Source organism: Poromitra crassiceps (genome assembly GCF_964638095.1).
Source record: "Poromitra crassiceps genome assembly, chromosome: 23".
In the NCBI taxonomy this organism is placed as follows: Eukaryota; Metazoa; Chordata; class Actinopteri; order Beryciformes; family Melamphaidae; genus Poromitra; species Poromitra crassiceps.
This window is the reverse complement of record NC_139639.1, coordinates 13,997,061-14,019,049: the sequence shown is the minus strand read 5'-3', so window position 1 is coordinate 14,019,049 and position 21,989 is coordinate 13,997,061. Positions and strand designations below refer to the sequence as shown.

At 45.7% G+C, this 21,989-nt stretch overlaps 1 protein-coding gene across 1 annotated transcript in view; it reads left to right on the top strand.

Moving 5' to 3' along the window:
- The first annotated feature begins 415 nt into the window (after positions 1-415).
- Positions 416-21,989, top strand: part of gng12a (guanine nucleotide binding protein (G protein), gamma 12a) — a 37,760-nt gene continuing 16,186 nt past the window's right edge. The window contains exon 1 of the mRNA XM_083659806.1: positions 416-695. The gene's annotated coding sequence lies outside the window, so the exon portion shown is untranslated. The remainder of the gene's footprint in view (positions 696-21,989) is intronic.

Below are 21,989 nucleotides of genomic sequence, written 5' to 3'. Positions count from 1 at the left end.
TTGCAACAAGTTTGCTCCTGCAGAGACATTATGGTCCAATATGACCATATTACCTTTAATGTAGGGATAGTGCGCCTCTGCAAGGCGACTAGGAGAATAACAAAACTACTTCAAACATCAAGTCAACCAGAATAAGACCGGAAGGTAGTTTGATTATATATTGTTTTGTGAATATATATTGAGAAAACTACTTTTTGTGGAGAAAGTATATTATTATTTACGTTTTACAGATTCCCCCTGAAATATATTCCTTATGTTCACTTTGGAACTTTGTACATACAGATTTTATTTTGAAATTCCCAAGCGGAAACGGTATATACGGTATATATTCTGGCTAGCTGGACGCTGCTGAACAGCCTCCCCTGACAAAGTTGGGCTGTTCTCGTCACGAAGCGTTCCAGTGGAGGAAAAGGAAAGGAGATTTATCATTCAGGGGAAAAAGTCGGAGAAAAAAGTAAACGACACGTATTAACGATTAACGACAAGAAGGCAGCGGAGAGTGACAGCGCCACGAATCGGCCGTGCGTGTGATCCGTCTTTACTGTAAACAACACATTAGTTGTGACATTGCGTGGTGGGCGACAGTCGGGAAAGGTCCCTCCCAGTCTGTTGACGGATACAGTTTGGCTTCAGTGAGAGGAGAGGAGAGAAGACGCTGCTGCCTGGACCTGACTCTAATACATTACCCCGGCCAGGTAAGAGCTTCATACACCTTTATATATAAATAGCACCACCAGAAGCAACAGCTGGTCTTCTAAAAATGAGACATATTTAGTGCCATTGCTGCCAGCAATACAGACAGTCTTCATCCGTACATGATATGCAACAGACTACAGTAGGGCAGCATAACATGGCCAACAGTATGTTTCATCCCTGTTCATCTGTGAATGCGGTGACATAAGTTAGTGCACAGAAAAAGAGTATTGCTGCTGATTTGAATGAGAATGCGAAGTTATTCAACAGGTGATTGAGCTGGCCTGGTGCTGAAGATCTTGTACATTAACTCCTTCGGCCAGTCGTTATTATTTTCCCACAGGCCCCACCTACTTTGTTTGCTACATAATGACTTTTAGTTGGAAAGAAAACAGATTATTTATAGAATAGTGCTTGATAGATGTGTAAACTAGCTACTTCCTTCATATGAGTCTATTATGCAATCACTAACGTGTAACCACTTGCAACACTGCCAGTGTAGTAGTCCCAACACTAATTGCAGATAGATGATGCCCTGGCCCTGGGCCTGGTATGATGCTCTATAATAGTGCCTGTGGTGTTTACATGAGGCGTCAACAGGCCTGTTGATGTGAGCAGGGCAGAATACAGACAGGCCATTGATAAGGCCAACTCATTAGTACCCCATTCACTGCCTTCAAAGCCTCCTCTCTCTCTCTGGGGCCATCCACACGAGTGGGCCCACACGTCCTGCCCGCTTCCTCTCCACACCTTCACGGCACGGTGACAGTTTGGTGTGTTGTCATGTCATGTGCCACAGGTTCCTTCCATCATGTTGGAGTGAGCATCATGGAGCATTGTGACTGACACACAGACAAAATAGAAAGTACAGTAGCCTAACTATTCAGGAGAGTTGACACAATCACGCACACGTGAACAGAAACATCAGCACGTACATGTAGGGGTGGACCGTGGACAAATCAATATTATTATAAAATATGCATCAGTAGCAATGATATATTTTTAATACATTTACAATATTTTCAATAGACACTATTTACAGCATCAGTCAGTCACTGACTCTGTGCAGCGCCTTTGCTGTTCGAGCAGAATACAACAGCCTTGGGACATTAGTTTTCCATACATGTTTGTAGGTGCAGACAATCCATTGTGACATAAAGCTGGTGTTCTTGGCAGTATTTCCCGACCGTGGCCTTTATAGTGTTGTTAATACACTAATACTATACTAATATCATAACAATTATCATATGAACTGACATGAAGAAGTATATTATGATATCAGATTTTGACCATATCGTCCAGCCCCTATACGTACATGAAGTCTGTCTCTGTGTCTGTGTGTCGTTCCATCTCATTCTCTCTCTCTCTCTCTCTCTCATGAAAGCACCTACTCACTCTCCCTCACTCGTGCATGCCACACACACACACACACACACACACACACACACACACACACACACACACACACACACACACACGCTCGTGCCGAGGCATCACTGGTCATGTCGTATGCCGTTGTTTTATGATGAATGAATGGAGGTGGTGTGTCATTGATGAAAAGCTGCCTTGTCTAATCTTGTCCAGTCTGCTCGTCAGGCTGCCCAGTGCACTTCCTCAGAACAAACACTATGCCACTGTATTGGCAAAGCCTGTATTGTTCACTTTCACAAGAATTTCTCCTTTCATTCCTGAACTAAACTGAGAGCTGAGGTTGTTTTATAACCTTAGTAGTAGAGGATGGGACGGGGGGGGGGGGGGGGGGTGAGGTGTCCTGTCCACAAGCACTTGGCACTGAGATATTGAGAGATGTGACTCGTATAGAGAAGTATAAAGTGTAACCTTTGACATGAAAGAGTTTGGGGGCAGTTGTGAGTAGTTTAGCCTGAATTTGGATTTACTCTGATGTTTGATGCATGTGTCGGGACGGGGAAGTGGGGCCATGGTGGTGGTGGCTCGAGATCAGTGAGTGATGTGTTTTATGCAACGGTGCTGTTAGATAAACAGATAAGGCATGCTACTTCTACTGTAACGTCCCCATGGTCCAGAGAAAACTTCTACTGTAACGTCCCCATGGTCCAGAGAAAACCTCTACTGTAACGTCCCCATGGTCCAGAGAAAACTTCTACTGTAACGTCCCCATGGTCCAGAGAAAACTTCTACATAACGTCCCCATGGTCCAGAGAAAACCTCTACTGTAACGTCCCCATGGTCCAGAGAAAACTTCTACTGTAATGTCCCCATGGTCCAGAGAAAACTTCTACTGTAACGTCCCCATGGTCCAGAGAAAACTTCTACTGTAACGTCCCCATGGTCCAGAGAAAACTTCTACTGTAACGTCCCCATGGTCCAGAGAAAACCTCTACTGTAACGTCCCCATGGTCCAGAGAAAACTTCTACTGTAACGTCCCCATGGTCCAGAGAAAACTTCTACTGTAACGTCCCCATGGTCCAGAGAAAACTTCTACTGTAACGTCCCCATGGTCCAGAGAAAACTTCTACTGTAATGTCCCCATGGTCCAGAGAAAACGTCTACTGTAATGTCCCCATGGTCCAGAGAAAACGTCTACTGTAACCTCACAGAAAAGCTTAGGGTGGAAGGAGGATGGATTTAACCCCCCCCCCCTCCCCGTCTCTCCATATGAGTTGATGTTGGGGAAACAATGGAGGAACTGTGTGGGCCGCGGCTGAAAGGCTACACACAGCTGTAACCAATGCTGTCGTGACTGATCCACTCGCAGGATCTGTTCTGGGATCAGCACATCTGACGCAGAATGCCGCCCGACCCGATTGGCAGCCTCTGTCAAACAGACAGACAGGCTCTGTTTCCTCATCATGTCGTGGAGTCCCCTCTGCTCTTCCGCTGTATTTGTGGAAGTGTGAGTTGGTGTGTGTGGTGTGGTCTGCGTGTGCGTGTGTGTGTTTGTGTGTGCGTGTGTGTGTGTGTGTGCGTGTGTGTGTGTGTGTGTGTGTGTGTGTGTGAGAGATGATACTCTCCCTGTATGTTATGTGTTGTTGCTTAAATTCATCCCTGCCCAGGAGCACCGTGGATGTACTGAGTTGACAGGAGTGATGGAGATAGTGTGGACATATTATAGTCACACCCATCTGTTGGTTTGTTGGCGACAGAATGACTTGCTTTCCTGTCCCGCCCGGTTTAAATAGGCATAAAGCAATAATACATCTCTGCCTTTTGCTTGGCTGGAAATGACGTGCCATCCAGGTGGTTTCCAGAACTTTCCAGGTAGTTCCAGGACTGTACAAACTGCCTATGACCATCTCCGGATCATAACCCACCGCTATGAAACATTTCAACCCAATCCGACCTGGGGTGTTGCAACGTTGACTTTTTTTATATCATTTCGATGTGAAATTGCAATATTATAACACATGAAAAGGCATGTGATCAATGAGGTCTTCAAAGTCTCTGGTCTCTGCTGGCTCCAGGAAGTCAGGCGCTCTTAGCGCTCATGTTCTAATCAGATTCAAATCACCCCCGATGTACACGTTCACCAACCAGGAAGTGTTGTCATAGCAACTATCTTGGAGAGGTAAAAGACAAGGATGGGGATGGGGAAATAAGTTTTTGTATGTTATCAAGATTTTCTTTCTGATTCATCACTAGTATCACCACTCGCCATTTTTCTCTGCTCCCTCTCTACACGTTCTCTTTCATCACTGAGCCCCTTTTCAACCTTCTTTCCCCCAGGCTGGCTACGCATCGTAAACGCTCTGTCGTGATTTCAGGGTACCAGCTAGCTTCTGTAATCATGTTGGTCTGGAGTGAACTCCCCTCCTGGCTGTAGGGTAGTCAGCGCAGACAGAACGGTAGAACTGGCATCTCCACCCAAGACTGAAACCTTGGAATGTTCCTTTACCACAACTTCCTCTTCACAGCTACACACAGCTTGTCTAAAAGCTCCCATATTGGCCATCTACAATGGCCCATGATAGGAACGAGTTCTTTATGATGCTTTGGAAATGAGTTAAAAGGGAATTGATTTAATTAATTTGAATAAATCCTCACAGGCAGAACATTCAGTCACACACAGTACTAGAAAAAACCTAACCCTGATTATATATATATATTTTTAATTATTTAATGAGGGGAGCCAATCAAAACCAAGTCTAGTTGTGATGCAGACTGGAGTTTTTCCAAAACTGTCTGCAAAAAAGGATGGTTTTTGAAATGAACAAATAAAAAATAAATATATATAGTAATAAATAAATAAATAAAGAATTTTAGTGTGGTCTGCAGACTTTTAAACTTGAGGACACCGAGTCCAGGTGCACTCAATCAGCCTAACAACCCCAACCACTACTGTAGGCTCCTGCAAGACAGGGCCAGGAGAGTGGGAGGGTCATCACATCCTCATAAAACCTCTTTGACCATATATGGACATAAACAGAAGGAAATTTGACGACCTATATTAAGGCCAGTTTAAGTTGCAGAATAATTCACTTCGACCTGTCCTACCCTTCCAAACCTGTAGGGGGGAGGGGGGGGGGGGGGGGGGGTCATGGCTAGAGTGCTTCTAAGAGGGGGATGACAAAATGGGCTTTATTTTAATTCCCATTTAATCCACAAGACTTGCAGAACTTCTTGCTCAAGTTGTGAGTAGTAGTAGGCCTCAGTTTGCCAACCAGCTGAAGTTTACATAGCTGCTGGTCCTCAACTCTGATTGGACAGAAAGAAAGGAAGCTGATAAGACAGGCTTGTTTAGAATGTAAACTATGGCCAAGGGTGAAGTTCCTTGTAGACTGATCTGGGGTTAGTTTTGCAACTTTCCCTGTAACAGTCAGTGTTGTGAAATGATGCAGGGAAGCTGATTGCTAGTCAGCGCTTCAAGGGTGACTAAACTTCAGAGTGTCAAGCTAAACAGACGGCAGCAGGCCGTGACAGACTGGATGTGGCCGTGACAGACTGAATGTGGCCGTGACAGACTGAATGTGGCCAGGATGTGGCCGTGACAGACTGGATGTGGCCGTGACAGACTGAATGTGGCCGTGACAGACTGGATGTGGCTGTGACAGACTGGATGTGGCACACGTCAGTGGATAAAAAAATGAAATCAAGTGGAGATGAAATCACGAGTTCCTGAGGATGTCGTAGTCATGTCGTGTCATAGTGTTTGAGCAAGACAGATGTCTTCAAAATCGGTCCCTATTACAGAAATAGTGGACTATATATTGTTGTATTGTATTCTCAACCGTTAATTTGATTCACTATATAGTCCACTGTAAAATACCCACAATGCAGAGCAATTTCTACTAGTGAACAGAGAATGTACCCCATCTTCTCCCATATACCACAATGTAATGCTGCCGTCTTTACTGAAGGAGAAGAAGAGTGAGTTAGTGTCCGAAACTCGTTTGACCGTTCCCCATATAGTTCACTATATCATCAACACTACATGGCCAGTGACTGAGTGAATGAGTGAACCATTCTGAACACGGCGTACGACAGAATGATGATTAATGATTAATGTTTTCAGTGGAGGGAGAGAGATCCTGTAAGGTCAGTGTTTTTAGAGCAGTGGTTCTCAAAGAGAGGTCCGGGGACCCCCAGGGGTCATTGAGGGGGTTCCAGGGGGTCCCGAGCAAAAAGGCAAATCATTTATTTTCACTAAAATTCCAATCATCATCATCATCATCATCAAAAAGGGAGGAAGTGGGCTCTGTTTGTTTACATTTTTCTCCCACATTGTGATGTCACTGATGATGTCACAATGTCTATGACATCATCACTGATGATGTCACAATGTCTATGACATCATCACTGATGATGTCACAAAGTCTATGACATCATCACTGATGATGTCACAATGTCTATGTCACTCGAGCAATTGTGATGTCATCATGTATATGACATCATCAGTGATGTCACTCGAGCACTCGATGTCAATTGTGATGTCATCAGTGATGCGAAGTTGGGCAATTGTGCGCTGCGCGTGCCAATAGTGCAGGTAAGGCCGCGCAGCAGCTGAGTTGCGGGCGAGGCCGCGCAGCGGGCGAGCTGCAGGGCGGGCAAGGCCGCTAGCTCGCCCGCACAGCGGGCAAGCCTAGGAATCAAGCGCACATAGTGCGAGAGAGATCTCTAGTAAGTAACATAATGACAGAATAGATGACTATTTTGGTCATGGGTTTCATACACTTTCTGTAATAAAACATGGGACCCTGGGACAAAATCTTATTCAATCGGCCTCTTATTTGTGTCAGTTTAGGGGTCCTTGACCTGAAAAAGTTTGAGAACCACTGTTTTAGAGGACCTGCATGTCAAGTCAAGAAGCTATCAAAATTGGTGCTGCTCTTCTTCACAGGACTGTGTGCGTGTGAGTGTGCGCATGTGCGCGTCCGTCCGTACGTGCGTGCGTGCGTTTCGGTGCATAAGGACAGTGGACAGACAGGGAGACTTGAGTGTAACTGGACGAGAAGGACAGGACAGCTGAGGCTATTCATAGATCTATCGTGACAACAGACAATCTATTGTGTGAAGCTTACTGCCATGTTGAAGCTGTCACATGCAGGTACTCTGTTCTCCACCTGCTGCTCGAGTGTAGGGGGGCGGGGCATGTTACAAACCTCCAGACTATTTCTGAAAACACTGCTTTTATCCACTAACTGTGTGGCTCATACTGATATATCATATTCACAGAGTCTCTTTGAGCTCTTAAGGATTATTTCTGATTTCTGATAGGGTTTGTACCTAAATAGCCCTTGATTGATTCTATTTTGCTACTCAAGATGTTTCACTAATTGAATCTGTTGTAAATGTTAATTCGAGCACAGGCTATAGACCCTGAACTCTCAGCCAGGAGGAGAAAAGATGGCTTTTTGAGATCCAGTCGTAACTGTTTGGCTATATTCCGTTGATTTTAGGGCTGCACAGTGCACAATTTTGAAATAAAATAAAATAAATTATAAATAATAATAATAATAATAATCTAATTGCGATTATTTTTGACTGATAATGCAGCAATTGCGATATGATTTGCGATATTGGAAGGAATGATAATTCTGACATAATTATTTTATTTTTCACTTGAAAATGTATTAAAATGATTATGGTGTGATTTCTGCAGGGATCTGTACCAAACAAAGATGTTTTCTTAAGTCTGTAGAATATGATGTGTAGGCCAGCACATCTCTGCAGGCAGCACGACAATATTGAATTTAAAATGGTATTTTGACACACATCACCTCCCGCTATTTGAAAATCGCAGGAGGGCATATTGCCATTTTGATTAAATTTGGATTAATTGTGCAGCCCTATTTGATTTCCATGGAAAACCCGGACCGTAGGTGTCCGGCTTCCCCTCTGGTGTAGGGTAGGTTTCATATCTCATGCACGTTACATGCATTTACTGAACACTGCCACGCTGCATTCAATAAGCTGTAGAAATAGATAGTTATATATCATAGAAGTGAGAGAGCTGCTTGAAAAGACAGAGATGTTTTCCTAAGAGTGATCAGTAGTGATCAATAGAGTGTCCAAAAAGCTTCGTCTTTTTGCTTTAAAAGGAAAACTTCATGATGTGATACTCTGCTTCCTCCCAGTGGCTGATGTTTGGCAGTGTCACAACTAGGGATGGGCATCGAATTTCGAATTTTCGAATAATCGTTGTTATTATCAAGGTCGACTTTTATTATTGAAATTCGAAATTCGAAAAAAAAAAAAAAAAAAAAAAAAAAATTTTTTTTTGAGTGAAATGTTGCATTGTCTCCCCTGATTCTAAGTACCGGTATAGTCAAATCGCTATAAGCATTTTAAGCAAGGTTTATGGAAAAATGAATGGCGGATGAAATCCCATGAAGAGGGAGAGGGGGTGACTTTGGCACCCCTTTGGCACTCAGACCTGAGCCTACTAAATATTTAATGAACCACAACCACTCATGATTGTCAAAACTGTTTTTTATTTTCGAAAATGTCAATGTAAAAAAAATTAAAAATGTAAAAAAAAAAAAAAAAAAATTTTTTTTTTTTTTTTTTTACATTTTTTTATTTATTTTCGAAATTCGAATTAAATTCGAATTTGGCCAGCGAATTTCGAATAGTGTTTTTGCTAGAAATGCCCATCCCTAGTCACAACCGGTCACAACACACACCCAACAGTTTTCATAATTGTTTGTAGGAACAATTGTGTAGTGTATCTCTCACAGCACATTCACATCAAGGCTTACAGCACATGATCTGATTATACTTTCAGAGCTGATCTTTATTTTATTTGTATGGTTCAGATAATTTGCTGGTGCTCTGAAAAGTTTTCTCCATTTTCTAACATTTTCTTGCTGATCAGCAATCAGGTTTTGGGTAAACTGAATATGAAAATGATTCAATTGAATTGGCATATTTTGTCCAACATTAAATACATTAATAAATGGCAGTGGGTTTATGCTCTTTTCCAGGTGTTAGTAGACAAACGCAAAACACTAAAAAGTGCCACAATAATGTGCAACTTGAAGGATGGTAAAAAATAAAAGAATAATTGAGAACAACAACAATACAACAATGCCAGACAAGCATCAATGTTTGGGCCTCAGTACAGTTTAGACGCGTCATCCTGAAGTTGTCATATAACCTGTTGGTGTTACGCAAACTGCAGTTTCTTCCTTCTGCCACATGGTGGTGCACTTGGTCTACTTTCTCACATCCTACCCCCCCCCGCTGCCAGAATCAATGATGGTTTGTGTGATTGTAATGTGAGTGAAAGTTCCTTGTTTGCCTTTGTCCTCCTGAGATGTTCAAACCTGAGCTGTGGGTCCATCTCTTGTAGCAGGTGGCAGGCCTCTCCTCTGTGCCAGCGGATGAGGGCAGGATGTGTTGGGTGGCTTGTAGATACAAATGGCTTCATGTTTTTAGCTCAGACGTCTGCTTGTTACCAAGGTGATGGTGAAGAGGTGTTATTGATCCGGTCACTAAACCACTCCCACAATGGCCTATTTGCTCGACAACAACAATGGCACTCTTTTTCTGTCTCTCTCTGACACACACACATGCACGCACGCACGTGCACGCGCACACGCACACGCACACACACACACACACACACACACACACACACACACACACACACACACCATCTGCCACTCTGGTAGTGCCAGGTGGCCCTAACATAGTCTTTAGTAACCTCATCCATTATTCTTAGTCATTTCCGTTTATACTCACAGGGGTGATTGTATATCGTATGCTTTTGTGTGTTTGTGTTTGGGGTGTGTGTGCGTGTGAAGTATCCTTGCAGAAAGGGAGTGTGTGTTATGTGTGTGTTTGCACCTGTGACATACTGTATATGTCAGCTTCACCTATTGGTTGTCGCTCTCCATCAGACAGCTCTGATAGCGTCTGTGTCAGATATAGGTGGGTTTACTTACTGGAAAAGACTATACAGTAACCATATAGAGCATCATAAACACACTGTGGCAACAGGTGAGCTGGACTCCTGAGATCCTCTGGTCTGTGTTGTTAACCTATATGGAGGAGTTGAGATATCTAGTCTACTGTTAAACTAATAACTAATAACAATATTAATAGTACTAGTACTACTACTACTACTAATAATAATAATAATGATACCAATAATAATAATAATAATAATAATAATAATAATAATAATAATAATAATAATAATAATAATAATAATAATAATAATAATAATAATAATAATAATAATGCAATATAACATTATTTATATAGCACCCTCTACAGTAAAAAAAACTAATTACAAAGTGCTTTACAGAGACCAGGAAGTAATTCAGATGTAATCAAAGCAGGGCCAAAAACAACATAACACAGAAACAAGAGCCGTAAAAACCACATAGGGTTGGTGAAATAAAACAATAATAAAATGGCTTTAAAGATAGAAAATAGTCTAACTAAAACATGTTTTATAAGATGAAACATATTATGGCGTTTTGAATTGTGAGCAATGCATTGCCTTAGGGAGAGTATACTGTACTCCCTGTGAATTCACCTAATTTGCTGTCTTTAAAACATATTTGGAATTGGTGAGCATTTGATTCTCATGATTGTCGTTGCCCATCATGCTCTGTTTCCCCAGCAGCGCCTAGCGCCCGTCCCACTCAGCTGTCCCGGTGGGGGATCCCCTCTGTGCCTCAGCCCGCCTCCAAGGTTTCTCCCTTTTTTTCATCCAGGGTTTTTCACAGGACTTTTTGGGAGGCTGTTGTGTCTCGCTAATCTGTTTTTGTCTCTCTTGTTGTTGATGTTTGTGCCTAATGTCCATCTGTTCTATGGTTGATTCTACCGAGTCCAGGCTCATTCTCTGTACTTAAACAAAGTTGAACTTGAACTAAGTTTTGCAGCCCATATATAGCAGCATTATCGTGCAAGTTGTATAAATGCTGCGTGACGCCTCCTCTCAGTCTGGTCGTGGGATCGAGCCAAGTCGCACTTTGAAGGACTCCCACTCACAGGAAGACGCACCTTTCACGAGGACAGCAACTGTCCTCACCTGTGCGATGCTATCTCCTTCTGACATGCACAGCATTTCATAAGACGCACACACCGGCCTAATATGGGCATATCCTGTCAGAACGGGGATAGAGTCCAACCTGCACAGTGCAGGTGAGACAGGATCTCATTACCTTTGACTTGGTTTGGGGCGTAATGCGCTAACGGGCAAGTGGAGGTGCGCTGCATAATAACAATGCTGTGTTGTGTCAGAAGAGTTTAGGGAGAAACTGCAGACTGGAGAAAACAATGTCACTTTGACGGATCCCTGCGTTTCTGTAGACCCCTTTATGAGTCTGTGGGGAAGTTTCGCTGGCATCCCAAACAAAGGCCGGTGTGTGTGTGTGTGTGTGTGTGTGTGTGTGTGTGTGTGTGTGTGTGCTTCCTCGTCGAGGCCTCAGCTGAGGGGTGCGCCTACAGGGAAACAAACTCCACACCTGTAGCTATGCGTGAGTGAGTGTGTGTGTATGTGCATAGGGGGCGTACGCTTGCAGAAATGCATGTGCCGGTGTCTGTGAGAAGAAGCAGTGTTGGGGGTAACTCATTCCAAAAGTAACATATTACATGTAATATATTACTTTTAGCAGTAACTAACTCAGTAATGTAACTTATTACCAATAGGATTGCAGTAATATTATACCGGTTACTTTTTCAAGTAACAAGTTACAAATTGAGTTATGTTTTTTTTTTTTTCAATCAAAGCACATATTATTTAAATAAACATACAATCATTTCCTAATCAAATGATGTGTTTCTATGCAAATAACCACTATAGATGGACAGTAACAAGGAAAAGGATAACATTTAGAATTTTGGATTTTTTTTTTTTACACTGACTTCAAGACGGTTGAAATAATATTTCGGGATGGTTCCTTGGCGGTGATGTCATTCTGCTACTGCAGTTATTTTGGTGAAAGTAATGCAAAAGTAGTGTAATAAGTAACGAGTCACTCTCCACAGACAGTAATATCGTAAAGTAACTTATTACTTTCAAATGAAAGTAACTAGCAGTAATATGTAATATATTACATTTTGAAAGTAACTTGCCCAACACTGGTGAGAAGTAACGACCGCCTTCTTTGTGCCTCTGTGACTCCTCGGGGCCCCTGAAGTTGTTGTCTGTGTCAGTGTGAGGAACACGCGAGCGCAGCAGGTGGCCAGGACATGCACAACGTGCAGCCTGTGTCTTTCTGCTCCACAGAGACGCCTCGTCCCCGCGTCCCCGCGTCCCCTCAGCCTCTGAATCAGGTGGCACATTCACACTGGCTCAAAGTCATTCCCCTCCCAGGCCTTTATTCACTTTGTTTGACGATGATTTATGGAGTCGCCTAAGTGACTGTGTTACAGTTTCTCCACTAGAAAGGCTTCTCCTACACTGGCTCCTTGTGCTCTCACCTCTTCAACAGCGACAAATGGCCAATGTTCTCTTTCCATGCAGTTACTCTTTCCTTTTTTCCAAACCAGACACTTATCTTGTTGTTTGGAACATTTCTTCTTATTCTGGCATGTCTGTCTTAACAGTCTTACTTTTTGTCCTCGCTGTGTGAAACAACCCACCACATTATTACATTATGCACATTGCACGTGACCGCAGTTGAAAGTTGTTTTTGATTTTCTGCTTGTGCGAGTGAGACAGGAGAGCGAGCGAGACAGGAGAGCGAGCGAGACAGGAGACAGAGCGAGACAGCAGACCCAGTGAGACAGCAGACCCAGTGAGACAGGAGACCCAGTGAGACAGCAGACCCAGTGAGACAGGAGACCCAGTGAGACAGGAGACCGAGTGAGACAGGAGAGCGAGTGAGACAGGAGAACGAGTGAGACAGGAGACCCAGTGAGACAGGAGACAGAGTGAGACAGGAGACCCAGTGAGACAGGAGACAGAGTGAGACAGGAGACCCAGTGAGACAGGAGAGACAGGAGACAGAGTGAGACAGGAGACCCAGTGAGACAGGAGAGACAGGAGACAGAGTGAGACAGGAGACCCAGTGAGACAGGAGACAGAGTGAGACAGGAGACCCAGTGAGACAGGAGACCCAGTGAGACAGAGCAGTGAGACAGGAGACAGAGCGAGACAGGAGACAGAGCGAGACAGGAGACAGAGCAGTGAGACAGGAGACCCAGTGAGACAGGAGACAGAGCAGTGAGACAGGAGACCCAGTGAGACAGGAGACAGAGTGAGACAGGAGACAGAGCAGTGAGACAGGAGACCCAGTGAGACAGGAGACAGAGCAGTGAGACAGGAGACCCAGTGAGACAGGAGACAGAGTGAGACAGGAGACAGAGCAGTGAGACAGGAGACCCAGTGAGACAGGAGACCCAGCGAGACAGGAGACGCAGTGAGACAGGAGACCCAGTGAGACAGGAGACAGAGCGAGGCAGGAGACCCAGTGAGACAGGAGACCCAGTGAGACAGAGCAGTGAGACAGGAGACCCAGTGAGACAGGAGACAGAGCGAGACAGGAGACCCAGTGAGACAGGAGACCCAGCGAGACAGGAGACGCAGTGAGACAGGAGACCCAGTGAGACAGGAGACAGAGCGAGACAGGAGACCCAGTGAGACAGGAGACCCAGTGAGACAGGAGGCCGAGTGAGACCGTGTGACCTCGCGGCTGACCTACTTGTGCTGAGAAATGGCTGGAGGAGGCAGGGAAAGGAAGTAAAAGGAGAAGGAGGGAGGATGATGAGGAGGGAGGATGGTTTTGAGGGAAATCGGGGTGGCCTCGGCAGGAAGTGGCCTCAGTTTGACCCACGGTGCGAGGAGCCTCTCGCTCCGCCCGACGTCTCTTTGAAAGTGTAAGATGAACGCAGTCACAGGGGTGGAGGGGTGCAAAGCCATTCGTCTGGATCCTGAGTAATAGTACCTCAACTCCCTGTGTGTGTGTGTGTGTGTGTTTGTGTGTGTGTGTGCGTGTGCGTGTGCATGTGTGTGTGTGTATGTGTGTGTCTCGGCTTGTAGGTCAATCTGTGTGACCGTCTGTCTGCCCCTCTTGATAAATTGTATACATAAGTGATTATTTGGACTCTGATGACTTTTGTTTCATTGGATGTTTAAATGTGTTGTGATCATGTTAAATGTATTTTAATCAGTTGCTTGATTTACGGTAATTAAATTTGATTGAATGCACTCTCGCAGAATCACAGCAGAAGATTGGAAACATTGTAAATGATGCAAGATGGAAATTATTGGGGAATTTAGTTCAGTCATGAGTTTTCTTCTCTGCTCCCTCCCTGTTTGGTCTAGCTGCTCCTGTGTCAAGAGCAAAAGCAAAACTCCACAGGTGACTTTCCCTGACACAAGGATTTTCTTAAAAAATGTTTTTTATTTTCCTATTCTTATCTTTTGCTACACGGTATTGGTTTGCATACGCCAACTTGTTTTGATCGTGTTTCTTTTCAAACTCGATGACTTTATGACTCCCCTGCACGTCCGCTCAATGTAAAAAGTGCATCATCAGACAACAGAGACGTCAGGTTTGTTCCCTTGTTGTGTTGGAGGCGTTTCTGGGCTTTTACCCGGTGATGTAATGTCATGGTCCACTGATGACATGGTCCACTTGTGAAGTTCAGCTTGACTCCTCTCAGGGTCAGTGGATTAGGGGCCAGACCTGGGTCAGATTGTAGTATTGTACTTGCACATATTTTCGTCTGCCCCCCCCCCCCCCAACCTACACAGCTGCTAGACGGGTGGGGTTTGCCACATGTAGGACACAACACAATGTGGGCTTGAAAGTTTAGACAATTACAGGAAAGTATTTAAAAGTCAATTTAGTATGTGATTGGAAAAAAGATTACGAGACACTAACTGAATTGTCCTGATGCGGTAAACCCCACCCACCTTAGTACCTCTCAAGCAGGTTCAAAGTGAAACAAACTCTAGGAAGTATTTTTTTATAACTGCACTTTGACTATTTGCACTGCTTGGCCGTTTGTAGTTCAGTTTTGACGGTGTCCCTCCTGGTTTTGATGTTGCATCCTCTCGGTGACCTCACTCTGTCCCCGTTGGCGCTCTGCAACTGACAGAGGCCTTCAACCCCTCATAAAGCCACCATAAAAGAAGTCACCTGGCCTTGGGGACAGTAGCACTGACTGAGTAAGTGCTCGCAGAGTTCACCGAGGGAATGTAACAATGACCTGATAGTGCTAATCAGTTTCTCTGAACTGTATGTAGCTAATTAACTTTTGCTTTCCTGGAATCACCGATGTCAACTCTCGAAATCGAAACCATAAAAATCTCGAAATCACATCATGAACATGCATTTTTTCCCCAGAGTGACGGAATGGACGGGAACATCGGGAACACGTACAGATAGATATCAGTAGATACTCCCGACTGACTCATTCCTGTGAAGTGTGTGTGCGGCTCACACACACACACACACACACACACACACACACACACACACACACCTTCTCATGCAACTTCTCATGGAGGCCACGTGTGGTACTCTGTAAGCGTTGTGTTTGTGTCCAGTGTTCACATGCCTGTCATTCTCTGCAGGGCTGTGTTTGTTTGTCTGTCACAAAAGTGCCTTGCTCACTGGCAGTCAGATAACAGTGGCTGATTGGGTCGTGAACTGTGAGATAAAGAGACCATGATGAGATCTTATATCATTAATCACCTGCTGGAGCACCTTCAATAGACTGAAGCAAGGCTTATCTCCAGCATTGTCCTGCTCGCTGGCCGGCTCGTACGCAGGGTGTTTCTTGCGTCAGGAGGACAAAGGCCGACACGACAGATGGACACTTTGCTCGCTTCTCTTTCAACAAGTAAAGCGACTGTAGGCTCTCTTCCTCGCCCTCAGGTGCAATCTGTCAAGTAGGCTCTCTTCCTCGCCCTCAGGTTCAATCTGTCAAGTAGGCTCTCTTCCTCGCCCTCAGGAGCAATCTGTCAAGTAGGCTCTCTTCCTCGCCCTCAGGTTCAATCTGTCAAGTAGGCTCTCTTCCTCGCCCTCAGGAGCAATCTGTGAAGTAGGCTCTCTTCCTCGCCCTCAGGAGCAATCTGTGAAGTAGGCTCTCTTCCTCGCCCTCAGGAGCAATCTGTGAAGTAGGCTCTCTTCCTCGCCCTCAGGAGCAATCTGTGAAGTAGGCTCTCTTCCTCGCCCTCAGGAGCAATCTGTGAAGTAGGCTCTCTTCCTCGCCCACAAGTGCAATCTGTCAAGTAGCCCAGCTGCTTCTCACGTTACCCACTTGGCCACTTCTCGTATTCGGCTACGGCATCAAATGGTCGTTGTGGGAAGTGTCGAATTCAAACCCGCCGCCAGTCGCAGACGTGTCTTGGGTGGCCTCGGGTTCACCAGTGGAAAGGCAGGCAGTGTGTGCGGTGCACTTTATAGGGAGGGTAACTCTCAAACACGACCCCCCCCCCCCCCCCCCCCACCATCCCCATGTGTTTCATGTTGCAGCTCTCGAGTATCCGCTGTGCTGTGACCCCAATTTGTCTGTACTGTAGCCCTCTCTGCCTTCACCTTACTGTGCAGCAATGATGCACAAGCAGAGGAAACCGCTCAGACTCAGGCAAGTCACTGATATCCAGTCTGTCTGGCACTGGTCATCTCTCCCCTGGACTACTGCAATGTTCTTCTGGCTGGGCTACCTGCTGCAGCCATCCGACCGCATCAGCTCATTCAGAACGCTGCAGCCCGTCTGGTATTCAACCAACCCAAATTCTCTCATGTCACTCCCCTCTTCCGGGACCTTCACTGGCTTCGCATCTCAGCACGCATTAAATTCAAAACACTGATTCTGGTCTACAGGGCAGTAGCCTACACCAGACAGCCCCTCTGTACTTACAATCTATGGTCAGGCTCCAAATCTCTCACCGTTCCCTCCGCTCCTCCACCAGTGCAGGACGCCTCGCCCCTCCTCCACTACGGGGGCTCAAAAGTCGCTCATCCCGTTCGCGACTCTTCTCGTCCCTGGCACCTCAATGGTGGAACGAGCTTCCACCTTCGGTCAGGACGGCCGAATCACTGCCGATCTTTCGGAAAAGACTAAAGACACACCTTTTCAGGCTCCATCTGGGCCCTTCTTGAACTAACTTCTTTCTCTCTTAAAAAAACTAACCTGAACTAAACTTGTACCACTGTTCCTTCAGAAGTTGTAGTTGTCATAGACCAGAGGTTCTCAAATGTTTTTCAGCCAAGGACCCCTTACAAGATAGAAAATATACCGGGGACCCCCTCATTCTGATTTGTGATTTTGGGCTAAGCTTAATTGTTTCCACGGTAACGTGCTTGACTTTTATTTTGATAGGTTTGTTATTAGAATGTAATCCATGAACCATTTTAGATTTAAAGCATAAACTATTTTCGTTGAACTATGAAGATTTTGCAAAAAAAAAAATTTTTTTTTTTTATTACATTACATTTACATTACGTCATTTAGCAGACACTTTTGTTTTGTCCAAAGCGACTTACAATATCACAATTTGTCAACAGTATAGAAAACCACTATGCAACACAATCAATGACAGCCAAGATATTTTGATAGACTAGCACCATGTAGGAAGTAGTTTGAGAAGGAATAATTAACATGTAGCATTTTATTTTTTAATATAAAAAAAAAAAAAAAAAAAAAAAAATTAAACTTGAAAACTTTTCGCGGACCCCCTGGCAAAGTGCCACGGACCCCTGGGGGTCCGCGGACCCCCATTTGAGAACCACTCAAAGACATAGACTGTGTTGCATAGTTGATTGCTCTATTGCTGACAAAAATGTGTTATTGTAAGTCGCTTTGGATAAAAGCGTCTGCCAAATGACGTAATGTAATGTAATGTAAATGTCTGTCTGTCTTAGCCCGACCTGTTGAACTTTGACCTCTCAGGACAAAGGTCAGCAGTTTGTAGACAAATAAATTCCAAACCGAGTGTGTGACACTCTGAGGCCATTTACACCTTTTCTGTGATCAGATTGCAATCAGATTGTGTTTTATCACTTGAAAGTACAGGTGTAAACACCCCCAAAACGCTTTGAAGAAGGATTGCAATCTGATCGGCCAAACCGCCTCCGGAGGTGGTCAGGGATGCATTGTGTACACAATTGAACACAAGTGTAAATGCAATGTGTCCTCTCAATCTGGATACAGCAACTTTATGCGGATTGAGAGGACAACCATTTCTGCCATCAGATTGCAATCAGATTGCAATCTGATGGCAGAAAACACATGTTAATGCCAGGTGTAAATGGCCTCTCTGGATTGGCCATCACTTCTCAAATATCCACTGGTTTAATATGCGATACGCTGACGCACGTCGCATGCAGAGGACATGATGAGCAACTCTAACATGCAGTCATGCTTTCTCTCCCTCTCTCTCTCCCCCCCTCTCTCTCCCTCTCTCTCTCTCTCTCTCTCTCTCTTTCTTGTCTCCTGGTTCGAAGTCATGTGACCTGCATTTGTTTTCTCATACTAATCCTTTTGCCCTGCTATTAATGATGTCAGAGGTGAGCTTATCACCCATTCTCCTTTTCCCCACAGGTCACCACTGCAGCCGTGGTGCCTCAGTACATATTTTCTTTGCCTGACAACATGCTTACGCATGTAAATACATATGAACTGTTTTTATTGGGCACCACCCCCTCCAGCAAACACACACACACCCCACACTCCAGCCGGCTTTCACCTTCTCACTAATCCCATTTCCTCTGTGTGAAAAACAAACGGTGCTTTACGACCTTTACTGTGTTGTCCTCCTGTGCGTAGAGTCAGAGTGACGTCTGAGCCTTATCACAGATTCCATCCCTGCACACTGCTCTTTAACCCTTTGTGTTCCACTGCCAGCACCACACCCCTCCTCCCTCTACACCCCCCTTCCCCCCCCGCACACATGCACCCCGCCCGGCTATATATTATATATATATATATATATATATATAGTATATATATTATATTTATATATATATTTCTTTCATTTGTTTTTCAACCATTTTCTCCCCAATTGTACTTGGCCAATTCCCCTTGCTGTCCCGGTCGTTGCTCCACCCCCTCTGCCGATCTGGGGAGAGCCGTAGACTAGCACCATGCTTCCTCTGATACATGTGCAGGCGCCAGCCGCTTCTTTTCACCCCTGACAGCGAGGCGTTTCACCGGCAGGATGTAGTAGCGTGTGGGAGGATCACATTATTCCCCCCAGTTCCCCTCCCCCCGCCGAACAGGCGCCCCACCGACTGACTAGAGTAGACGCTAGTGCAGCGACCAGGACACATACCCTTAATCCGACTTCCCACCCGCAGACACGGCCGATCGTGCCGACCGTCCTGCACGGAGGAAACACGGGTGCTCGAACCTGCGACCCTCAGTCGTGTTGGCAGGCAGGGCATCTACTGTACCACTGCACTATCCGGACGCCCCATTCCCCCCCCACCTCTCTTCCTGCATGCTGTCCGGCCGGCCCAGAGGGAAAGGAGAGGGGGGGCGAGGGCCGACGAGCGTACACACACTGCAGACCTTTGGCCCGCTGCAGTTAGCAGTGTCGTGCATGTACTGTAGTTACTTAGACGAGCCTGCGGGGGCGGAGGCTGGAAAGACTGGCTGCATTTGTTGATTGTTCCATATAGGCAGGGCAGTGTTAGGCCAGAGATGCAGATCCATTGTGTGCTATCTCTCTGCTCTCGTCATGAATAGCAGCATTCAGAGGAGGGAGGGAGGGAGGGAGGGAGGGAGGGAGGGAGGGAGGGCGACGCCGGGCTGAGGCTCACAATAGCTGTAGGTTTTATGGCGTTCCTGTCGCCGGCAGCGGCTTTTTGGCACGGAACCAACTGCAACATACACACAGCTGCACAGCTCGCTCGCTCGCTCCCTCCGGCTCTCTCTCTCTCTCTCCCTCACACACACACACACACACACACACACACACACACACACACACACACTCTCCCTCACACTCTCATCTCACTCATTCTCACTTGCAAGCACACATCTTTTTCTGTTCCTCTTACAGTAACTCTGCCCCCCACCCTCCATTCACTCCTTCCCTGCATCCATTTCCAGCAAACTCCTCTCTGTCTGCACTAAGCTTTCTTTTGTATCGTTTTCTCACAAAACAATGCTGTTTGTTTAGCAGAGAGACGCTGCCTGCCTGCCTGCCTGCCTGGCAGCCTCTCTCTGCCTGGGTCGCCCGTGACTCCTGCATGTCACCCTCCCTGCGTCTGCAGTGACGTCTGCGGGGACATTATCTGCCACAGGTCTCTGTTTGTTTTCGGGCTGCTCCGGGCCTGATAAAGGGCCCCATTACTGAGGAGGAACCAGTAAAGGCACATCATCATCATCATCAGTGGAAACTGGAAAGGCCCTGCTAATCTGGACGCCACCCAGCTGGCATTCAACTGAATGTCAGGTAGCTACTGTGGCAGGCAGCGGTTTGGAGCTAAAGCTAACTCCAGCTAGCAGCAACAGAGGCCCGGTGGCTATTTTTAGCGCGGGCTCTTTAGTGATATCACTATGGCGCTGGGCGAGCTGCCCGTCGATGTTCTTATGGCGTAACAGGAAGTTGGGCTTCCTGCGTGTAACGCCGGGAGACGTGTCTGATGATGTGGGAGGTTCGTGCAGCAGGAAACGTCTTATTGTTCCTAATGGGTAATTACGGGTGTTTCATCTCCTCTGAGGCCCTCCCTCTGAGAGGATGCAAGATATTCTAGTTGACCGTTCTTGCAACAGTGAAAAGAGGAGATGTGAGTCTGTGATCAGATCATCATAAATCTCCATGTCTTTACCACATGATTGCACGTCACTTATAAAAAGAAATTGCTCAATGCATAAAAAAATCCCCGCCCTTTCTGCAAAGGAAGCCCGGCTCAATTAACAATACGCAGGATGTGATGTCATCCATTGTGCAGTTGGATGAGGGTGAGCAGAAGCACCTGCAGTGTGAAGCCTAGCAAAGATTCTTTAAGTTAGGAGGTTGTTTAGTCAGTGTGTCTTTAGGGTTAGCAAGTGCATTCTGGTGTACTGGTGAACTCTGATGATCCAAAACCAACCCCCCTCCCCCCCCCCCATACCTGTTTAAGGTATCTATTAGACCTTCTCTTGCTTACGCTACACTTATACTACATTGTACCCACACTTAACCTACACTTAGGCTTATATGATACTGTAGTTGCACACAACCGATAATTTCCAATCTCAATAATAGGCTGATGGGATGGCTGACCCTGCTAGCTTGAAATGGCCTATTCAGCAATTCAGACAACATATTTTACCGTCGTCTGGGTAGAGTGCCTAGCTACCACCGCGGAGACCTGCATTCAAATCCCAGTAGATGTTCCTACAGACACAATTGGCCGGGTCTGCGGGTGGGAAGCCGGTGGGGTATGAGTCCTGGTCGCTGCACTAGCCGGGGCACCTGTTTGGGGGGGACGGAACTGCTTAAACCCCTCGCTGTCAGCTGAAAATAAGCGGCTGGCGACTGCACGTGTTGGAGGAAGCATGTGCTAGTCTACAACTCTTCCCAGATCGGCAGTGGGGGGTGGTGCAACGATCGGGACAGCAGGGGGAATAAGTACTATATAGCTTGTGTCCAACGACGTGATTCGGATGATGCCGATGACGTCGCTGGGGGGCAGCTCTCCCAGAGCTACTATGGAGAATGGAGGAAAGCGAGTATGCAAGAAGGTTGGGTGTCGCTCCACACTGCAGGTATCGCTAGAAGATTGCAAAACATATAGGATAATATGATGCATAATGAAATTTTACCACCTGACTCATTGGTATGCAAAGAGAGAAGACGAAGAGGAATCAGTTGAGGACAGTGTTTGGGTCCTTGTTTGAATGGTGTGGAAATGCACAAAAACAAGGCCGTCCATGCATGAAAGTAATGTTTGGCTTATGGAGAGGATGAAAG